The sequence below is a fragment of the Diadema antillarum genome, unplaced genomic scaffold (genome assembly GCF_040938485.1).
Source record: "Diadema antillarum isolate AM-2024a unplaced genomic scaffold, OU_Dant_1.0 seq00000238_RagTag, whole genome shotgun sequence".
Taxonomy (NCBI): Eukaryota; Metazoa; Echinodermata; class Echinoidea; order Diadematoida; family Diadematidae; genus Diadema; species Diadema antillarum.
This window is the reverse complement of record NW_027271285.1, coordinates 258,925-283,607: the sequence shown is the minus strand read 5'-3', so window position 1 is coordinate 283,607 and position 24,683 is coordinate 258,925. Positions and strand designations below refer to the sequence as shown.

Sequence of the window (24,683 nt, the reverse complement as noted above, 5' to 3'; positions counted from 1 at the left end):
GACGTATTTTAGATTCCACCAGTGGTGTTGTAATGGAATTACATTGCTACTTTACTGGAATCAGTGAGCGTTTTATGTCATCATCCTTATCCATGTAATATATTATTGGTTTTTAGAGTTCTGCTTTATCTGCTCAGGTATCATAAATTGCACATATCAATACATAGTACTATCGATTTGTGTACTACATGATGTTACATTATATGAATCCTCTGGAATATCCCTTTAACCCAGCCTTGACTTGTGCATCACATTACGGCCACACACAGTCAGATGTGTTCTCGTTTATAATGTGAAGTCCCCACTAATCGCCTTATAAAGTACAGTATATGAAACATTGAACGTCTTGCACCATGTGAGGACAGTGTAATTTTTATCGAACTAACGAGTTGTGATTGTGCTTTACAGAGTCACATGCGTAAAAGTGTATTGAAGGTCACTCATTTTCCAAAATGTAGTAATTGGCTCTATAAAGTCAATCAAATTGGTCCACCTAATCAGAATTGATGTCTAATTGATGGCATTATTTTTGGCTGCATCCAGATGGCCTTTACTGCGAGTAACTGCATATTACACACACACGCGTACATGTACGTACACATACGCACCCTAACAGGTACACACGCATACGTAGGCGTTCAGTCGAAACTATACTTTGAGTTGCCTTGGAATTTAGGTTTCAAGTCTCCAAATTTATTTCTTCATTCAAATATTTATACAATTATGTACTAGGACAAGATTCACATATATGAGCTCATGAATGAAAACATTTCAAGCGCAGAGACTAGTGATTTCTGAAGAAAGTGCAGAGTACCCAATTTAATTGTTTTTACCCCAAAATGGATACATAGGATTCAAGTATAATGTTCTCGCCTGGGGATGCCTGACGCCCCAAGATCCATCATAATCATGATATTTTCTCACCTTCAAACGAGATATGAGGAAAGTGTCTTCTGAGGAAAATGAGAAATTGACGCCATTTTTCAAAAATAAGATTATTTCTGGTTCCCACTGAATGAGTGGTAGGTCACTACGTAGAGCAATACAGTGAGCATCACCACTCCTTCATGCCTTGGGCGCCTGAATCGGAGACTAGTAATAGAACATCTGAAATGCAAGACTATACGGTTGTGCGTAGAACGCGTATAAGCGATGTCTGCACTGTAAAATCTGAGCTGTCGTGCATTTCGTCTTCGTCAGCTGAGCGTGGTAGCGAGACAAGAAGCAAGTTTTGTACGCAGTGCAGACGCCACTCGTTCAGCTGACGACGCAAGCTCCGTGTACACTCCCAGCAAGCAAGCTGCATCATGGGTGGAAAATAATCATTTCAAAAGCGAAATATCACCATTTTGATTTCAAGTTCTTGCAGAAGCAATCATACCTTATGTATTTACGCTCCAGCACATGCACGGAAACTGGACCTACATTTTTGAGGCAAATTTTCTGAAATCTCGGCGGAGACATTATTTTCCAGGATCTACTCGTTTTCCCCTTAGGAGTTTTAATACACCGCATCTTGCACGAGCGTGCGCCTCACATGGACGCCACAGCGTTGATACGGACGCCGTGATCTGGCTCGTGCGAATCAAGCCGCGTACCATCGGTGAGCACGAAAATACCAACAACGACACGTTAGCGTCCATTATACATGAAGGCCAACCAATGCTTTGCAAACTGACATTGAACGTGCACTTACCGAAAAGGATTGAGTGGCTTTCAGAGGTCCCCCCCCCCCTCAATACACCTCTATCACAACTACCACATGAAGTATTCATATGTCTATTCTGTTATATAGAGAACTCTCCTGTCAATGCGTCGGGATATAACCTCGGAATAAAATTGTGGAATAACCGGAAAACCCCAAGATAATTGCATATCGAAGAAATTTGAGATCTCCTTTGTTTGACAGCCTGCTGTAATGAAAAATATGGACACGGGAGAATAAGTCTAACAGCATTGGAATTCTTCGGTTGAATTGCGTCAGCTGTCCTGCTTGGCTCCACCATATTCTTTTTGGATTTGATGGTTTAATAATGCATTGTTCATGACCCTTGTGAATTTACACTCAGTGTTCGGAAAGTTCTCACTGCCTCACTAGCGAGAGAGATATTTTCATGTTTTATGAAGTGAGCGACATTTGCGTTGTTGCGCACGATTTCTTACTATTCAAAAAGACGGTCACGGATACATGAGATAACACAATGAAGTACTATTTTCATTGTTTAACGTGAACTTGGTTCTTAGTGACTGCCGGAACTCAAAGAATGACTAGTCATTGTGCGTGTGTAGTCTGGGCTACATTATCAACATTGTCTGATTGTTATTGAAGGGAGCATGCAGTTAGCTGAGGAAACGTAATAAGTCCATATCGTGCAATTGTGTTTCTGTAAAGGGAATCAACGTGCGAGGAATACTGAAGATGCTTCCGAATACACAGTCCGTATCATCTTGAAGCTGTTTGTTACGATACCAGAGGGAAACTTTTGCTTTCATGCCGTGCAGTCCCTGTTTGTTTTCATGCGATCCATTTCGGCGATCATATGGGACTGCGATACCAGGCGATGACGTGTGAGACGATACTACCGACCGCGATTGGAAATCGTCGTCAATCGTCATGATCGCACAACGACCAACAAACGCTCCGCGCAAAATCGACGACAGAGGAGTTGCCTCGCACGAGCTGTCTGCCTCTGGAATTTATCCCGGGAATAAATAGCTGCCGTGGAATTCACTATTGCGCGTGACACCCGCTCTCCTACCTTTATGGACGCCTCTAAAGATAGATCTTCCCTATCCCTCCCAAAAACAGAAACAACTGCAGACACATGAGGCCAAGATTCACATTGTCTTAGTTTGGCACTGGAACGGCGAGCGACCGAGGGTACACCGAATGCGATTGTTTTCATAGACCAACGCGCAATGTCGGCTGCAAGCTCGCTGATTTAAGCACGATGATTCTCCCTAGCTTTATCGCTCATTTTTCACTCTCTCTCTCTCTCTCTCTCAAATGATGACGCATACATTGCCTGTTTGATACAAGTGTCGTATGTGTGAGCGCCGATGTTCCTTACATTCAAGTGTCTCCTTTTCTTACGTCCTTCTTCGCCTCAGCTACACCGGATACTTTGCGGCTGCAACTTTACGCTTGCGATGTTATTTCGATGGATAGCAAGGGATTACGCGGCTTAATGTGATCTAAACTGGATTATACCCTGGCTGCCGAGAAAGTCCACTGTGGCTCATCCTACGTCACTGCGTCACCATTGTCTGAGGAACGGAGTTCTCGGGGGTTCCTCCCATTACCAATACCCCCTTGACAGGTGAGAGGTCTTGCGGTTTGTTTTTGTTCTTGTGTTTTTAGTGGTTTTGTTCAACCGAGAGCTGAGCGCCTCACTGAGGCTGTGCATGCCGAAGTAGTTGAGGCGCATGCGCGTAGAGTGATATCATCAACTTGTCTGTGTGGGTTTGCTATTTGTGTGCACCATCTTCTTCTTCTTTTTTCCTTTTCTTTCTATAGGATAGATAACTAAGATATGCCGTTTTCTACGTCATGATAATTGGTATAGCGGAAATTAGACAGTGTAGATTCTATTGTCCGAGTGTATAGACATTATATTTTGATGTAATACTTGTCGCATGTACAAGATGTCGATCGTCTGCCTGTTTCATAGATTTCGCAATAAATGTTAAAATACTATTATTCCCCGTTAAGTATATGAATGCAGAACGCGCGAGCTGAGATGCAGATTAAACTACGCGTATAAAATATGAAAAACGAATTCGTCCTTATCTTTAGAACATGACTTGCACAAGGAGTATACTAGTACATGTATAAAACACATAGTGTGTATAATATGATGTGTGTTTGCGTGCGTGCTTTTGTGTTTTATCTGTCTATTTATTTTGTTCCTTAAAATGCGAATACAGCAGCGTTTGTTTTGCTGTCAAATGATTTCCGGCCATTTCAAGGATTGTGCGGCAGCTAAAACGTTAAAATACATTTGTTTTGTGTCGGGGTTTTTTTTGTGTGCGATATTGACCACATTTGGCAGTTAACACATAGTGCGTGTGTATAGTGTTCTTTCCAACACAAGCTAATATTTCCAGATAAGCTCGTCAAATGAATGTTGTGCAATTGAATGAGTGCTGATTTCGTAAATTCTGGACTAGTTTATTGTACTCGATGAGCACATGTGGATGATCATGCAATTGAAAGAAAAGGTGTAATGGAAATCGGCCGTTGATCGCCATGTGTATTGGCGCGCATCTGTATCGATGGCGGTTAACTGTCGTCTGCTGAGTTTTTCTCAGCTATGAGTCAGTCGATAAATCCTCCTTTCGGATTAGGAAAAAAAAGCATCTGATGACAGAAATATGATGAAATTTCATTGAACACACGTCGGTTTTCGTCTAGCGTGCTTAACATTTTTTCCGATCTTTAATGGCGTTTAGACGACCACTCTGCATTTGATTCGATAAGAATAGTAAAAAAATAGAAACAAAAACAATTCAAAGGACATAACCTTTTCTAATAGAACCTTGATGAGGCTGAACTGTATAGCAGTGCTTGAAAGGGATTTTTAAAACGTTTGAAACTTATGCTGTCACGATCATATTGTGTATATTATACAAAAGCAACTTAAAGGGATGGTACAGTATTGGTGGAGATGAAAATTTGACTTTAACTTTTTTGCTAGATACCAAAAAAACACTTATGAAATAGTACAGAGCATACCATTTTAAGAGGAATTCAACATTTAGCTGACGAAAATCGGGTTTGGAATAGCTGAAACATCCAAAAACAAAGTAAATCAAAACAATCGTAATAAAAGGTGGGTCCCACACTTTATTGGGATCACTCTGTTTCAGATATCTCAGCCATTTCAAAACCAATTTTCATCAAATAAATGTTGAAATCCTCATGGAATTACATGCTCTTTCAGATTTCATAAGAGGTTTCTCACTATCTCACCAAAAAATGATAAAAACCTGATGTTAAGTCTCAACCAAAACTATACGACCCCTTTAACATTGAACTGCTTCTGTAATGACCTTTTCTGACTAACTGGCTGTGGGAAAATCTGGACACTACTCAGACATTTCACTCCTTTTAACGATCTTTTTTTTTAAACGAATATCTCATAGCTTCAGTTTTACGTGATAGCACAGGACACTGATAACTTGTTGGGCCATGCGGGTCAAATTATTTGTCAGACATTAAACCTTGCTTAAACGGTTACAGCTCGTTATTCCGAAGGGTCGTTATTCCGAAGGCTCTTTATTCCTAAGATTCGTTATTCCGAAGGTTCATTGTTCCGAATTTCATTTTCGGATTAACCAATCTTCGGAATAACGAACCTTCGGAATAACGCCACAAATTTTCGGATTAACGAACCCTTTTTCATTTTCGGATTAACGAACCTGTGGGTATAGGGAATTTGCGTATTTCGGATTAACGACCCTTCGGAAAAACGAACCTTCGGAATAGCGAACCTTCGGAATAACGAACAGCACCCGCTTAAACAGCCTATTTTAGCAATTTGTTGGGTTATAATTTCCTCGTTCGACTGTATGAACCGCTTTGCTGCATGTAATATTTTCACGAGACCCAAAGGATATTGTTAACTTGTATTCACTTGTACAAGAGAGTTGTACTATAAATCCGTGACAGGGTAAATGGGTTTGTAGCAACGATTGATGATGTATTAGAGGTCATTTATGCGACATCTATAGACGTCCGTCGTAATTAGAGAATTTCTGAGATTGCACCTGCTATACACACCGAGGTATTAACAAAAGCGTTTCTGCGGTATAACATTAACCAAATTTCCTTAGCTTTGGCGTGTTTAGGAATGGTATGGTCATAAACATTAAGCATGACGACGAGAAAGGAAGTGACTTAAGTTCAGAAGCAGGTTAGCAATAAAAATTTGATACGACCTTTTTCTTATATATTATCTGTGTGGCTCGCGCTGTCGCGCTGGGCAGTTTTGACAGGCAGCCTCGCATTACCTCGCTTCGTAGAGTAGCGGTGCATAACGGCGTGCGGAACGGTTGGTTGCTGTGCAGTTTGTCGTACACTTACACTGCTAGTATGCATTTATAGTTTTCCCACGTGGCCGTGCGGCAGAGCTAGATTTTCGTCGTTGCATTTCAGTAGCGCGTCTGAGGTGGGGAGGGGGGGGGGGGGGGGGGTGGAGGGAGAGAGGGAGGGGGAGATTAGATCTGACGAACTCTCACTAATTATCATACATCGCGCGATAGAGCGCATACTATCGGTGATACTTCGATAACGCGCTGTTAAGGTCTCGAATCACCTCATTTCTTTACCACCCCTTTTTTTTTTTTTTGGGGGGGGGGGGGAGGGAGAATGATCTTTGGCAAACTGCGCGTTGTCTGCATGTAATAAGAATTGAAGAGATGATGGGCTATCTCAGAGAAGAGTTGCAGGGTAAAAGTCTTTGAAAAAAAAAGTAGACAAAGAAAAAAAGATGCAATCCCACCCCCCTTCCGTTTCTCCATAAATATACAAACGGTCCATTGCCCGCGCTACGCGCTCTGCATTTCGTCTCGTACGATCCCTCGTTTCTGATGACCTCCTTGTCGACTACGCTCTTCCGCCGTTGGGGAAAAAAAAAGACTTGTGGAAATGTATGATTTGGATTACGCATCAGCGATTATTAATGTTAATCACGGCGTGAGGGTGGAGGTCTAACAACGTGTGTCAGTGCTTGTCACGATATTATAATTTATACGCGATCTATAATCTTCTAGCGGTGCGGCTTTGTGGTCGCTTGAAATGGTAACCCTTTTTCTCATTCATCCCCACACCATTGTAAGGGGAACGAAGATAGCCGGGTTAGGAAAAGTGTTGTCAATTATTCATGTCTTTGCCGCAGCTCTTATGCTACTTCTCCATCCCCCTCCCCCTCCCCACCCCTCTCTCTCTCTCTCTCTCTCTCTCTATCTATCTCTTTGCGCCTTAAACTTCTAGTCGTGATAAAACTTACTAAGATTTATAAAATTATTTTTAAGATACCACCTCATTTTTTTTCCCGAAATGTCTAGCTTAAGCATTGCGTTTTCATTGCATCAACGCTCAACTAGCCACCGCCATGACGGAAAGGGAATATAAACTAAGAGTGAACGTTCACAAAAGGCACTGAATGAATGGGCCCAGGTATATTAATTCAATTCAATTCGATTTTATTGTTTATTTCTGGAAATTTGTTTTGTTTGCCTGCATACACATTACATCGGTACATAATTAGAATACATGCATTCATAATACATACAGAGCGCACGTATAACAAAGATACAAGGTACATAGACATGAATGACATAAAAGAAATATACAGCAATACATTATCAATATCAATGTCTGACATACATGGCCAAACATTAGAGGAAATATTAATCTGTATCACCAACATCGTGTTGGGTATGATGGACATGTATACAGGTGTATTAATGTTTGTCAAGTTAATCATAACTACCGGTATATAAGAGTTTTGACTGTATATATATATGAGGGGAATCATCTGAATACATATGTCTTCAGTATTTTCTCGCCTTCCGCACCATTGCATTTTAATACCATAATGACTTAAGCCTTTTTCTTTTTCAGTAAGGCCACAACGTTCCTTATGGGATAATACTTAACGCTGAATGTTCGCCTTGCATACTGATTATTTATAATGTAAAATCCAGTGTTTGGTATATGCCTTCCACGTCGGCCCGTTTTTGGAATAATGGCAGACTACTGCTTTCCAGACTACCTATCATATCAATAATCTGCACCGAGATCTATAGCACATGCTCTTTTATTCCAACTGACAGTTGGAAGCAGAAGATATATATATATATATATATATATATATATATATACGAAATAATTGCAAACAAGAGCGTCTCCTTCGCTACACACCCACACACATATGATATGTATATAATGTATGTATTATACAAATAATAAATGTGTATGAGTGCAATGAACAGAATATTTCATGAGGTGAAAGATGAAATGATCCATTCAGCAAGGGCGCAGCCGAGTTGAATGGATCAAATACTTCATCTTTCGCCAAATGAAATATTCTATCCATCGCACGAATGAAAAACATTTATTACTTGTATTATATAACGCCTAAAATAGATCCTTGTCATTTGACGTTTTATTGATTTAGAAACAATAGAGAATCTGAGATCGCATACACACACTGCAAACGCAAGCGCGTTTTACACGCGCAGTGTGCCGGGCTCTCAGCGAGCGTGCACGGTAAATGGAGCCACAATTACACAGATGATGACATCATAGTGAAATGGGCCGAATGATCAATGTCAAACAACCACTCAAATGACAAGGATCTCTTCAGGCGTTATATAAATAATTATGTATATTATGTACATATACATATTCATTCATGTATACATATTCATTTATATGTTTATATTGGAAAAGGAGAGATAATCATAATAATAATACATAATAATACATTATGTGCATATATAATTATATAGACTTAAAGAGAGAGAAAGAAAGAGAGTGAATTCGTGATTATACAAATCAATGCGGTTGCTAGGACGACGGAAGGATGCTTATCCGAATGATCTGGATTGAGGATGAAGGGACCAAGGAATACAATGTAATGTCCTTTACTTAAGCAGTAGTTGGAAATTCAATTCAATCTGTCGACCCAATTAATGACTCTCTAGATAAACGTTAATAATTATGCAGTACAGCTTCCAAAGTCACCCGACACGCATCGTGGGGAAAGGGGAGAATTAAGGGAAAAATCTTTTCCTTCTCCAGGTCGCCTCTCATCATTAATTCCTCGTATATCGTATCCACCCGATAGATGACGCTCTGGGAGAAAACGAATCCTGGTTTCCGGGAAACCGGGCGAAATAATGCGTGCTGAAAGCCAAATGGGAGACTTTTTTCCAGCCACAGAGACCCGCCTCATAGACAAAAGAAGAGGCGAGAGTATGAGGGAAAAGAAATGGAACTAGATGTCACGTGTTCTCCCCTTGTTGCCGACGTTCTCTCCTGTAGACAAGTTCTCAGGAGACGATTTAAATATGCCTCCATCTAGGTCAACTCGGATGAAATTATCTCGGTAGTATATAACATAATGAGTTCACTGATGACGATTCTCTCTCCCCCCCCCCACTTTTTTTACAGCCCCCTTGGGAGATTCACGGCCTGAATTGCCTGTGAAATGATCAGGATATGCAATGCAACAATATGAACATCAAAATGTTGCACGATGTTGTGTTGCCCACAAAGAGGGCTTTAAGGCTGGATTTTCTAAATCAGTTGTCACAGTCACACAGTGACACACTGGGTATCTTTTTTTTTTACAACGCCTCTACTCGATAATAAATGATACAATACAATAACATATTATAACAAAATAATGTATGTGAGGGGTATGTTCGAGTATTAATGTATGTAGGAATATGCCTGAATGGAACGTGTGTCTCTCTGTGGCTGCGTTTTATTCTCTTTGAATATATTTGAATTAATAGAAATACTCACTTAAATAGAACAAAATAATTATGTGAATGTGTGTTGTCAAGTAATATCTGTGGAAAGACAGATTTATGAGAAGGTAGGCATTGATTCACGTAAACGTGTTCTCCTCTGATGGCTTACCCATGTAAACCAGTAAGGCGATAACTCATCTCATTTCTGCGTTTATAGCAAATCACCGTTATCTCATTTTAGCGTCACGGTTCATGCATTCATTTAGAGTATCACGACCCCAACTTCCAAATTGCCGACGGCACGCCGTGCACTTAGCGTGCTCAAAGTGGTCCTCCGCATATCCGATCATGTCAAATCCCTGCCAACTATCTATTTGACCGTTCCATTAGTGTGCGCTCAGATATATAACAGGTATATAAAGAGAGGGGTCATCTCTATATAGTTCACAGGGGTGCAGTTTATACTAGTCCGATTTACGGTGAGTTTATATCCGATTAATAGTAAGTTGTTTGGGGCTTTCTTGTCAGTTATAGGCTGTTGTACTGTTGTTGGTTATGGTGCTGGCGTTGTTGCTGTTGTTTACGTTTAATGTTTCCAGGTTAGCATGCCTGTACAATGACGGGGCATTAAACTGCACATTACTTGAATATGAGACCATTCTGAAGCAAATACTTTTCACACAACAATAGATATATAGTGTACTTTTAAATGAATCCCACAAGAATTGGAACAATTATCCCTCAGCATTTCCACTGATTCCAACTGATCAGTTACTAGCCATCCCCTTTAAGTAGGCAAGGGTCATGTAATCTCTTATTGAATGCAAAGACACTCAGTTTCGAACGTATTTCTTATGTAGTCTTGACTCTTTGTTTCCCCAGTTACAGGCAACTACGTACAGTATCCTTTCCAACATAGCACCCGACCACGCGTTTTCCTTTTCAAATAATGCCTGTATATACCATGTATACAGTGGCATTGGTAGATGATAAGGAAATTTTCAAAAATAATAATAACTGTGAGTACATTGCAATACTGTAAATAGTGCATTTATAACAAGACTCGTGATTTGTCGAATTTGCACCACGTAACATTCACTGATTTCGTTAAAGTTCACGGTCGTGAAACATGTACTTCTTGAGTCTAAAGTTTCACCGTTTATTTACGTTCATCCAATGCATCATGTGTCGTATCAATGTGTGTTCACTTAAAATGTGTGATTTCCTTAAAAGGGTATAACACACAAACACTCCACGTTGTAATTGCTTTATATAGGCATGCATTTTGTCTGTTGTGTGTGTGTGTGTGTGTGTGTGCGTGTATTTTGGCATTTGTGACTGCAAGGCTTCAGAAATTAATAGGAATAATTTTGTCCTTATAGAAATCGTGAGTATCGGGTGGTAGACGGCACCCCTCATGTAGGATTTTCAGACGCTTACAAATTGGCAACGTGAAACTTATAGTCCAGCACGCACACATAAGATGCGACCGCCAGCTTTAAGCAATGAAAACCTCCGATCTCAGGGGCGCTGACCCGTAACAATTTCACTCACCATAAAATAAAACTCATATATCGCATTAACTTTCCAGGAACATAAACGGAGTAAGCACCTCTTCATTTTGACCCCGGAGGAATCGTAAATCTCGTGGAAGCGGATAACCCAGCAACTTGGGAGAGACTCAGAGATAATATTCACATTTGAATGATCTGCCGTGGAATCTTGCAGTACGTAGGGAAAGGTGTTTTGTTTTTTTTGTATCTTCATAGTTTTTTTTTTTCTTGACATAAACATCCTTTGTATGTTGGTAATGCGCTCTGAAATTTGCAAAGGCCAAAAAAAAAAGATAAAAAAAATTTTAAAAAAAAACGGAAGCTTGTGATTTCAACAAGATGATGGAACATAATGTAATCAATTGTCTCCTTAACTTACTTTTCAACTTTATACCCACTTTTTTGTACTGGAGTAGTTCTAGATTTCCAAATGTCTTCTTAATTGTCTTGTATGTATTAAAATGGCTGTTGTAGACACAAACACTCAAAAACACTTACATTCTCGCAAGAGGCTTCAACTGTGGATATACTGCTAACACATATATCGTGTGCATATGAAAAATACACATGCACACATAAGCACACACACACACAAGCACATGTACCTGTAGACAAAATATGAACGTCGCCATTTCATAACAAAGGTACTAACCTTTTTATGCATTGCAGTTTGTCAAAACATCAATTCTTCTCCGGATTGGGGAGGAGGTCTGTTCTGGTTCCGCTATGATGATTTTAGCACCATATGTTTCAGACTACATGTCCTTCTTGTCTGTGTTTTGTTGTTGTTGTTGATGTTGTTGTTGTTGTTGTTTTTGGCTTACCTTTTGTCAAAGTTTGAAATGATTGCGAATCAAAAGAATTCCCTCTGAAATCTGAAGGAAAGTTTTTACTTCAGTATTAAATTGAGTAATCGCCCTTTATTGGATCCATAATGCACACTCGTGACTCGAACATTTTTACGGTATGTGTAGGGCCTACTTACACACTTGCACATATTTGTATATAAATGCACAACCGTAGAAAGAGTCACACAAATACATACACACACACACACACACACACACACGCACACACACGCTCACACACACAAACTCAAACATTAGTAACGGTATATGCTCCATGGTTCTGCTTGAACTGTTAAAGAGTCCCCGTCGCCATTTGGGGAATAAATTCAAATGTATGCAAAGTTACTGTCATACGTTTGACCTTTCAGCGGAAGATATGAAAACATTATTTCGCCACGATCGGCGCACAGCGACGCCTCGGGCTCTTCGAATAAGAAATGAGCGAGAGTTGCTCAGATGTATTGAGGATTCTTTTTTCTTTACTTCCTTTTCGTCTGGCGAAAGGTATCATATTCCACTTTCAGAACCCCGCTGTTGTCTCGGGTCGAAGACAGGCGTTGTCAGAACCAAAGTGGCGGGAATATTTATGGCCCGAAGTCGGGTCAAGCCGCGTGCCGTATTTATTTGCCTTACTTTCAGTGAGCATAAACATGCTATCATGGCCATCCTGGGTTAGTTGATAACGAAGCGGGCACATGGTTTATGTATGTAATCGTGTGTGTGTGTGTATGTTTGTGTGTGTGTGTGTGTGTGTGTGTGTGTGTACAGGTATGTGGGTGTGTGTATAGGAGAGAGAGGGAGGGAGAGATAGTGAGAGTGTAAGATTGAGTGTTTGTATGCGTGTGTGCATGTGCGTGTGGGTATGTATGTTTTTGTTTCTCATGGCGGGCATTAAGCAAATAAAGTACACATCTCAATGCACACAAACAGAAAATCGCATTATACAGTCATGTGTAATGGGTTATTTTTATAGATTCTGTGATTCCTGGTGAACGCAAAAATGTCAATGGGGTTTTATCTTCATTTATTTCAAATCAGCCCTTCTTAAGGTTATCTCAAGCACTCTGAATAAGGGAAAATTTTATGATTCTCCAATATAGCTTGCAACAGAATATGTTATATGACGATACTTTAACATGATCATTGCGATCATGATTACGTAAATACACATATTATTAGTATATTCATAATCATACATACGCTTAAAAAAGACATTCCGATCATATTTGTAAATATACATAAATAAATGAATATACATATATTCATATATATATATATATATATATATATATATATATAATTATATATATATATATATATATGTTTGTGTGTGTGTGTAAAAATTCAATGTGTATTGACTTAGGGAAAAAAAGTCAAATACGGTGAAACTTTCTTTCGTGTCTTCATATTAAAGTTTAGCTGACTAATGTTTTATACTAACGTGAATAGCTGTGAAATAAAAAGAAAAACAATTAAAAAAAATGTACCCGCAAAGGTTGAAATCTCACCCGTTAAAAAAGAATCCTTTCTTTAATCGGCAGACGCTTCCACATATGTTTTCACACCGTGTGTTCACATGATCGATAGCTTACAAACCCCTTCTGCATTTTTATAGCGCCACTAAGTGATTGCTAGATTTTAGGGTCTTCATCTTGTGGGGATCAAGGGAAGCATCCATATGACTTTATTTCTAAAGTGAACTGCTCTCTTTACTTCGTTTGTCGAAGACTTCATGAATGTATGATATTGGTTTTTTTTTCCTTCAATGAAGTATGACATGGATATCATTTTCGACGTTGATTTTCTTGGGAGACGCCAGAAATGATTTCCATTAAAGAAGTATAAGATGAATAACACTTCTCGACTTTCATTCTTGTGGCGTATCAAAATGATTGATAGCCGTGAAAGGAAAGACAAAAATAGTTTGTGTAAAGAGCACGCGCTAATCTTGCAGACGAATCATTTTTTCTTACAGAATCAGAGGCGGTAATCCATAAATGGACCACCAGGTATATGAGAATTGCCTCTAATGCTGCTCGTCTCCTTTGGTTTCCGGAACCAGTTGGGGGGGGGGGGGGAAACGAAGGGAAGAAGAAGTATAGATGCATGGGGAAGTGCTTGGGTACGTGGTAATAAACCTAATAACCCAGATTTGAAGCAGGCACTCTCTGAATGACGTCACACATTCATTTCTCTGCCTTACACTAATGCGCATCAAAAGAGGAATTCCACAATGCTCGTCATGTTCATCATGCGTCTGTTTCGCTGCTCCACAATGTTCGCCTGATTTCTCCTCTCTCCCTCTCTTCCGCTTTCTATTCACAAACCCAAATGATCTCGTACTAGTAACAGTAAGAACCGTGAGATCAGTGGGTGACGTACCAGAACGATTTCATTAAGGTATTCTGTGTAGTTGTTGCTGTTAATCATTATCAGCCAAACATGGAGGGGTGGGGGTGGGGGTTCTGGAAGGCCTGTAGATATGAGTTTCACTTCAGCCGAGTCGATAAATCATATCTATTAAGCATGAACAAAAGATGGTGATTATCTATTTATTGTCACCGAACATGACAACGAATGAGAGTGTAATCTTGCAACAGTGGGAACATAACAGAAGGGAGAAACGCAGGATACTTCATGGAACATTATATGGTCACACTACCTGCCAGGACTATAAGATCGTCCATAGTCATGTCAAAACGTATTTCTCTCCGGGTGTACAGAAGTTTCTTTTACAAAACCGAAACATCGTTGAAAACATAGGTGTAATCTTCATAGTGTGATGTAGTCATTGACTGCGTACTGACTTTACAAAATGTGTCACGAATATAGATGTATACACCACATGTCCACAAAGGAATTAGTTAAATATCTCTAAACAAGCACAACCAGGGAACAGATGGTTCAATGTTCCCTCTAAAGGAATAGTCAATAAGGGTAGAGTGCCTTACGAAAGGTGATTATGCCACTCCTGGTAACAGAACCGAACCATAGACCTCAAGATTGAAGACCCCAAGTTTTTACCACAGATATATGACAGAGCCAGAGAGTGTCCCGTTTAGGGATTCTAAAAGCGTCTCTTGCTATAGTGTCACCACTCCACTGTGAGCTAATAAAATAGCATTCATGCAGGAAACGTAAACACAAGTTCTCTGTTTTCCACGAAACGTTTCGAGTGTTAGATGCGATGATCTCCTTTAATTGTCCAGACATTACTAGTAGGAGCGGATGTCACTGATGCGGAATGTGGTGTCGTCTTTTCTGCCTGGCCGTATAGAAGGGGAAGTACCTAAATTGGTCTGCCAGAGCGTTTGACGCCATCTTCCAAGAAATGGAGAGTCAAGGGGTCAAGCTTAGCTACTGTATTGAGGCATTCCTTTATCATATCTTCATATCCGTCCTGATAACATCGAATTGTAATGTTTGCACGCATATCTTACATCAAAATTTTCACGTCTTACTTTCTAAGAAAAGCTAGAGACAGCCTCCTTGCATCATTTGACTTATTTCGATTCTTGTTATTCATTCCTTCTGAGGTAACCATTAAAGTGTACCTTCCAAATTTACAAATTCCTAATTCATACTCAAGTATATTTTTATCGTGTTGGAGTCAGTTGCTTTTATTTTTTATTACCTATCAGTTATTGTGTGCCCTGTTTGGAATGAATACATGAGAGTGAATGAGTTAATGAATAACTGCATAAATGAATAAATGTATTTTGTTATCACTATAGCCCGAAGGATTTTTTGTTACTTTTAAGATCAAGTACGAATCAATCGTAAATGTTAGATTCAATTAGAATAGTTTATTCACCTTCACTTATTCCACGCACATCAACGCAAATAACGACAGCCCTATAAATAGTCCTCGTTGTGGCTTTGATATATCCTGGGTCTATTTCTGGCGCGATGTAATGGAAAATGTCCTTGTTGACGATTTCATCTTCCAATGTACCGTCAATGTCACGGTTTATCTATGACGTCGCAGTAGTAATGAAAGTTCAAGGCAATTTGAGGATTTTCGTCTATTAGAGTTTATTCGAGGGACATAGATACTGTATCAATCAACGGGCTTAGCTCTGACGCATTCAGGCTGCCACCATCATACAACCCTTCTTTTCCTCATCGCGAAGGTTCCGTGGTATAGTGAACCGCGCCCTGTTCTTACAATCTGTGAGAGCCAGGGTTCGAAACTCGTCATTGTACTTGTGTATCTGAGCTTGCCATTTTGTGCATCAAAGAAAAGAATAATGTAGATGTATACATTTAGTGGACGCCGCAATTTCTTGTTTCTGGATTTCCTGTGTGTGTGTGTGTGTGTGTGTGTGTGTGCATAAAAAATGTGGCAGCCTGGTTTTGGTGGTCTCTGACATCTACCTGTAACTTTGTTTCACAAACTTATTTCTTGCCACCTTCATCCCATCAAAATCATTAAACTTTCAAATTTCGTTGGTGTCTGGCTCAAGTAATTTCGTGAAAATTGTTTATCTACGTGTTTAAGTTTCACTGAGGTTGCTGAGATATACGAACCAGGGTGCCAACTTTTTTGGCGGCGGGAATCATTCCTATTTTATTTCATTAACTTAAAGACAAATATATAATTTTGCTATGGAGTGATTCCATGCAATTCCAAAAACGCGACGCAATCAGTATTTGCATGTATAAATTCTGAGATCATAAGTGCTATTTTCGTAGTCAAAACTCTTGTGTGTGTTGTTGTTGTTGCTATTTTTTGTAATTATCTGAGATCAAAATCCTAGAGTGACGAAGTAAAATGGCCTATCAAGCAAACGACACACTGCATAAAATGAAATAAAAACTGACGTGGCTTAATCAGTGTTTTCATGATGACACAGCTGTAGCGAAGTTCTCCCCTCGCCAACTTATTTTTCGAAAACAGAACAAAAAAAAAAAAAGAGGTTCGTTTTCGCGCAAATACTGAATAATTCACCAGATTGGAATAGTGCAAATTTCAGGACCCATTAATCGAATAAAAATGTCACATCGTTCTGCATCCTGTCTTCAAGTCCGTTGCCATGACATTAGGGGTAAATGTGCCCCTCTTAGCAATTCCGCCGAGGGGAGGAAAGGGGGGGGGGGGGGACAGGGGAAAATGGTGATAGGTAGTTTCCCCTCCCCCTCTCTCTTTTTCTTATTTTTCTCCTCCTCCTCTGTCACACACACACACACACACACACACACACATACAGACACACACCCTAATACAAATAAGTAGTAATTCTCTCCAGCCTTTAGAATAGATTTCCGTTGGATACAGCCATAGCCTGAAGCTGATGGCCCTGCGCTGAGGTCTTGCCCTATCCAGGGTAGCCTCTTACGTCACTGTGCATTCACAAGTCTTCCAGAGGGTCTGGAAGTTATAACAATTATTATAAAATGGGTTCAAGAATGTAGCCAATTGGAAGCGCTGAAATGAGTCACGTGTGCGTGCATTATTTTCTTCAGGTAAGCACTAAGAAGAGTCTCTCTTCCACCTCCCTGGCCTGACGTACGTCACAATGTTTTACACTAGCAGTGCGCACTCAATCAGTTGTTACAAGTGCGTCACGCGCTACTATACGCGCTGTCAATCCTGTAAACAACTTCTAGTTCGGGCCGCGGGCTGCCACAACAGCCGGCGGCCTTTCTTGTGCATAACAGTACGTGGCGTACGTATACTCTTATACGTACGTACAGTACTAGGTGAGTGTGCGGGATTTCCGAGTGCGACGTGCGTAAATGTTTGGGACGAACATCTTCGGACATCTTGACTTTTGAGCGAGTGCTACATGTAGCTGACTGGTATTGACCCACAAAGGTACGTGAATAATGCTGTTAGTTTTCGACCCATTTTATAAAACTAATGATGCACAGGATTATTTCGTGGCGTGCGCCTCGTGCATGTCGCACCATTGTCAATACTCTCGAGCGCGCCGCACCTTCACTAACACACTCTATCCTGTGCATCATTAGTATACTATTCCCTTGGCATTTGTCACTTCCCAAGTTATACGCATGGGTTATAGGAGGAAAATGAAATCGGTTAGGGTGGATACACTGTGTCCATGAACATACTCGCTTAGTAGAAGAACTCGATCTCCTGATTTTGAAGCCTTAAATGCGCTGTTTTACAATGCTCCAAAGAAATTCACACAGTTTCGCACAGATCAACATTAGAGAGGATTATTTCATTGTCTATGGGAAATAAAAATCAATAATTTCATAAGATTCTGTCTGTCATGTTTCACACTTGCGTGCGTTGTGCGTCCTATTCTTCTGACATACGTCAAGGATTTATATTTTGCCTGAATGGGTTATGAAATCATTGTGATTATAATTCATATTATTGGCATTGTTATCATTATTATCACTTACTGCATGATTAGCACCAGCAGCATTGTTATGTTATCATCAGTATCATTGCTGTCATCATCACACTCATCACTACGATCAAGGTTATTAAATCTTTTGGTATATAAACTTTGTATCCTCTGCTCAGTGATTCGAAGGAAAAAATGAGGCGTAAAGACTGGAAGTCATCGTGTATAGTATATAGACTCGCTACAGTCTCCCGGAATTATAATATTTTGTTTCTCAATTACATTATTTGTTTATTTCATACCTGTCGTGAATATACTCAGCAGGAGGAACAGTGCAAGAAAGGTACATCCTAACAATATAGATTATTTTTGAACCTCAAACGATGGATATTAATGTGGTCATTGCAGAGATATCAAATAGAAATCCCAAAAGAAAACCAAAAGAGAAAACCCAAAGAACTGTAAAAGAGAAGTGGAGAAATACCAACTGGAAATAGAGAAATACCGAGGAGGTATCACACACCTCCTTGGAAATACCTAAGATAATTAAGTGGGGGCGCTGTGGCATAGTGGATACAACTCTCGACTCCCAATCGGAGGACCCGAGTTCGATCCCCGCCCAGTGCTTGCGTCCCTGGACAAGATGTGTTTACCCACCATGTCCCATTCGACCCAAGTGTATAAATGGGTACCTGGCAACGCTAGGGTAATAATAATGGCAGGGCCCTCTGGTAGAGTAGTGGCAACACTGAAGAGGCTACCCTGGATAATTTATATACAAAAAAACAGTAGTAATTTGATGAGTGCGTTTGAGTTTGTGTGTATGTGTGGATTCACCGCGTTGTGTACTTCATCCTCGTCCAACATGAAGCTCCTCGTTATTCTCGTTGACATTATTCTCTTTTGGAAAGTACATGGTGTCGATTTGACAATAAACACTCGTCACACGTAGTGCTAAATTTGAAGCACCCCTTCCTCCCATATCCACCTCTCTCTCCAAATATAGAATTGTTCACAAGTTATACTGTTTTTCTGTATCTACCGGCTTCCCGCGGTTTTGTTTGGAATGACATTTTACGACGATGCATTTCAACGATGGCATTTCCCGCGGCCATCTGTTCGGGAAGTAGTCCCGGCTGCCGTGCAGAATGTGTTGGTGTTTTAATGACGTGTCAAAACATCCAGACTGTAAGTTACGTCGTCTTGAAAAGCGGACGTCCATTTCAAAAATAAATAAGGAACTACTATTTTAAGCTCCGTAAACAAACGCTACTTTCTCGCTACTCGTATTTTCTTTCTCCTTATACCGTCCACATCTCACATCCCCCGTCTTCGATTTGACACATACATACCATAAACTATTAGATTGAATTTCATAATTTGTTGATCAAATTTTCGTTCTTCTTTCTCTCTCTCTCTCTCTCTCTCTCTCCCTCTCCCTCTCTATATCTTATCCAGTGTACCACAAAAATCTAACTCAGAAATGTTCCATTCTGGCAATCAATCGGTTTAGGCACACCATTATTTTTACCCCCCCCCCCTCCTTTTTTTTTCTTTCTTTTTTTTTGTTGATTTTTGTCAATATGCCGTAAAACCTGTTTGACGATAGTGCATAATTTTTGCCATACTATCAAAAGACTCGGTTTCAAACCTTTTCTGCATCCTCACATGACAATGCACGCGTAGGAAAAAAAAATGAATAATAATGGAAGCACAGAAATCGCCAGCATATCGACAACGAAGAAATGGGTCATTTGATTGAATTCGATATAACGCGATTTCCCGCGAGATCTTGCCGTACTCATTCAGGGATTTTTTTTTTCACTGCGAATTTGTCTTTCCTAAAATTAAGTCGACTCTACGTTTTCGTCCTTTTTTTTTTCTCTCCCTTTTCCTGATTCTCATGAGAAGACTAGCAGGGATTTGTACCGTCAGCGTCTGACGTTGTTTACATTAGAATGCACTACGTGAGATTGAAAATTTCGACGTGCTGCAAGAAGAAAAATATACATGCACGCAAAACAAGAAACTTTCCTTAAAACTGTGACAGATAGAGGAGGGGGGAGGGGGACACGATTTCATGTCAGTTTTGCCGCCATCGTAATGTGTTGGTGTCATCGCAAGTAGTAACAGCATTTTAGCATATTGTAGGTATGGTAGCCTCGTAGGCAAAAATACAAACAAAGTGTGATTTAGCCCACACTGTGAGCGGAGTCCATAAACTACAGTTTACTTGGATTTTTATTTGGAGCAATGAGACTCTGGGAGCTGCATTTGGCTCTCGACACATGTTCTTTCATTGATTTCTCTTCCGTCATTGTCCGTGAATACTGAAAACTGTCAAGCGAGGAATTTGGATCCTCAATTAATGCTTGGTTGCTCTTTGCAATCTTTTGAAATGGATTATGCGCTATCAAAATCAAGTACTTAAATTCAAACATATCATATGATAGATGGGATTGCTGAAACTTTTTTAGAAAAAAAAAAACAATCGCTTCTAAACTCTGTTTGATTATGCATGATGCACAGAAAAAAAGAAGATGCTGAAGGCAGTCATGGTCAACTGCCATACAAGCAAAAAGAAAATAATTCTACAACACCCTTCACAATCCGTAAATTAGTGGAGTGATAGACACGTACTCGTCGATAAATGCGTGTGCTTAGTGTTTTTCACCTCGTTCCCTTGATTGAATTCCGAATTTGTCTGTGCCCGGCGCGCCTTCCCCGCGTCTTGCAGACAATTATACTAATAACCCGGCTAAATGTAATCAACATTAAGCAAATTTATTCGGCCTCGTATACTGAGGGGCTTCCAGCGACTCGTGCTCGCAATGTTGTTGGTTCATTGCATGGTGGGACGATTTCTCGAGAAAGCGAGCAGTGAGCTCGAAGCTCGTGAGAAGCAAATAATCTCTTCATCTGCATCTAAAGTACAAGGCATAACATGAGGATGGCGCAGGTAGCTTGAAGCTCTTAGTGTAGAGTAATTTTGTTACAGTCATGGCGAAGAATAGTTGTTGTTTTTATTACAAACCCCTCCGTAGTGTTACCCATTTGGTGTATCAGCGGGCTGAAATGAACATTAAATTCGTATTCTTTGTTTGGTGTAGGAGTTCCGTAGGGCGCGTGTGATGATTGAGTGAGTGTAAAGTTTGTGTGTTCCTTTTGAAACCCTGCAAATTAGATTCCGTCTATAATGTGATATAATGTAGAAGTAGGTAATTCAAACCTTTTCTAAGAATGATAAAACTAGAAGCTTCTGTATGATAGAAGGGAAAACAATTTAATCCCATAGATCTCAACTGAATTTACTCGGACCGCGAAAAAAAAAATAACCGTTGTCGTCGGTACAAAAGGGAGCATATTTTCGAGTGACATGGATTTATTTTTCTCTTTCTTTTTTTTACTCTGAGATTTATTAGCGTAACATTTCGTACACGATGTTGAGGAGAGATATCATTTTTTCAACCATGCAAACTTTCGTGACGTTTATTCCGATTTATTCCGAATCTATTAGGACCGCGAAAAAAAAAAAGTTATTGTTGGTACAAAGGGGAGCGTATTTTCGAATGACATGGTTTCAGTTTCATTCTGTTTTTTTTTAACTCTGAGATTTCTTACAGTATTTTTTCGTACACGATGTTGAGAGATATTATCTTTTTAACAATGCAAACTTTCGTGACGTTTGCAAAAGGTATGTACGAATTTTAGATCGTCTTGTTACATCTCGTTTTGGAAAAAAAAAATAAGTTATTGGAAAGATACGGGAAGCCTAATTTGGATCATGTATAGATTATAGGCATGTTGCTGACATAAGTTCTTCGATCTGCTCACATGTTTTTGAACGACTGTTGATATGCAATAACTTGTATTCACCGTAAAGTCACATCAAACTTTGTCAAACTCTATCAAGCTGACTCAGCAGCTTCTAACACGGATTTGGGGTATAATCACTGTTCTTGAAGAAAAAAATGATGATGATAATGATGCAATTCGTTATGCATTTTATAGTTCAGTATTAATGTTAATCATTTTTGGATATTCTATTTGTAGAGCTTGGGGTTGTAGATGTATACCCTACATGTGTATGAAATCGCATAGGATGTACACGATTTGCCAAACAGCAACACACACACACACACACACACACACACACACACACACTCACACACACACAAACAAACAAACAAACAAAAATGCGTGGCGTCTCTATTATGGTAGTAGTGTACGCTCTCAAGAAGTCATCGACACAGGCTGGCTGGATGTATGTTATGTATAGATGGATAGATTTGTGCCTTTTAAACTTAATCCAACATGTTGCTAAGGAGTCAGCAGCGGCTAAAAGTGATTGGATGGCGTCGCGGCTTCGGGAGAAGTTGGGACTAACACCTTAAGGTGGGGTCGCCTCTGCACTCTCTGTGGCGCTCGCTTCAAGCATCCTGCACCGTAGGTCCCTGCCGAGGAGGCGAAGCGCCGAAGTTAATGAATTCGGCTGCTTGTTTTGGAGAAAGTCTGTGCAATCGGCCCAATATCGGGTTGCAGTCACGCTGAACTCAGCTGTTGTTTGCTCTTTTATCGTCGGGAAAAAAAAGAGGAAAGAAAAAGAAGACAAAAACAACAGAGTCTAACACGGGCATGTGACGAGAGAAAGAGAGGAGAACTTGGAAAGAGAGATAGAAAGAACGTGTGATGAGAGAGAGGAAATTAAGAATTATGGGATAGGTGTAAGAGGGTGAGTTTACTTTTCAGTCGGGAGGGGTAAGAAAGTGAATTAATTTAGAATGCATACTCACCTGGCTATCACTTTCGTATCGCAAACATCTTTTTTTTGTCACGCACTTTTTTGCGTAATTATTAAAAAACAAACTGTACAATATGAGGATTACCTTCCGACGGTAATATACGTTTGAGTGCAGAATACCCCTTAACTTTAGTACTTTACATTATCAAATGACTCTGCTATCCCTACTGGAAAGAACACAGTGTCCCACAGTGTGTTCACAGTGTGTTCACATAGTCGACGATGTGAAAACGCTCGAAATTAACAGTGTGAAAATGATTTCACACTGTGGTGTGGCTCTCACAGAGTGTTCACATAGTTATGCTTTGTTTCACACTGTGAATTGATGACTCACATTGTGTTCACACTGTTAAAACGCTCGAATTGAACAGTGTGAAGAGATTTCACACTGTGTTTCTCACACTGTGGGACACTGTGTTCTTTCCAGCAGGGATATCATAAGGTGGTGACACGACATTTGCTCCCGACCTGGAACAATTGCTCTGGTCTTATTTTCTTCAAGGACTTAGGGTTTAGGGTTGCTATAGGGTTTTAGGTTTATTTTGATGTGAGGATTTGGATCAGGCTTAAGGTTATGTTTGTGGGCAGAATTTATGTTCGGCTTAGCGTGCAGATATTTCATGGGAGCAGTTGTCGCAGGAGCAGATGTCAAAGAACTATAAAGTATGACTTTTTCTTCATGGCGTGATCTTCATGCGCTTGTCTCGTACCGGTGGAGCCGTCTTTTTGCCTCGCCTATATAGCATGTCAGTTCTATGATATAGCCGCCTAATGGAGAAGTCATAATTTTAAATTCCATATTGCCAGTAGTTTAGAAAAGGGGTATATATAGATATATGAACATGAATAGACATACACGTGTTTGTATATTCTTTCATTGCATTGCATTCATTTCATTTCCAACCAAAAAAAAAAAAAAGAAAAAAAGATAGGGGTATATATTTATGTGTGTATATTATTATATTATATATTATTATATATGTATGTATGTGAATATACATGTACATACTACACATTCTTTATATACATCTGAATATATGTAAATATATATATGTATACATATATTATATATACATATAGATAAATATTATATGTTTATATATATATACATATAGATATGGAGAGAGGGGGAGAGAAGAGGAGGAGAGAGATGTTCACATCCTGTATGAAAACAATTACGTAAGAGAGAGGGATACGTATCTATTATAGTTGTTGGTGAACACTGTGCAGTGTATCTATGATATGATAACTAGATACTAGACAGATAGATACATAGATAGATAGATAGATAGATAGATAGATAGATGAATAAATAGATAAGTATTTAATTTCACTATAAAGCATGGGGACTGTAATCGGCTTTACTTTTCACTTTCCGCGCACATTGGAGTATCAGATGAGAACGTAGCAGACGTTGCAAGCCCAGTCAATGTGATCTCTCTTCTCTCGCGTATAGGCAAGAGACGTTCCCATTGTACAAATTACGTACCAAATGGATGCATAACGAAGGAATTACCATAAAGCGAGGGTCCACCGATTTCACTCGTAATATCCCAGCGCTACATAGCGAAGAAGAACACTATTCGAGAGAAAACGGAGTGAATGGAAGGACTGTCTATTCCGATTCTGTGTGTCGAATTGACAAGGCAAGAAAATGAAAAACGGGATCCGCAAG

At 39.7% G+C, this 24,683-nt stretch overlaps 1 protein-coding gene across 2 annotated transcripts in view; it reads left to right on the top strand.

Annotated features, from left to right (window-relative positions):
* LOC139729392 (uncharacterized) overlaps positions 1–24,683 on the top strand; it is a 148,501-nt gene that overhangs the window by 12,073 nt on the left and 111,745 nt on the right. Inside the window, exon 2 of one of the 2 annotated variants that reach the window (XM_071640319.1) lies at positions 3,112–3,320. The exons of the other annotated variant lie outside the window; for it this stretch is intronic. The gene's annotated coding sequence lies outside the window, so the exon portion shown is untranslated. The remainder of the gene's footprint in view (positions 1–3,111; positions 3,321–24,683) is intronic. 2 annotated transcript variants of the gene reach the window in all.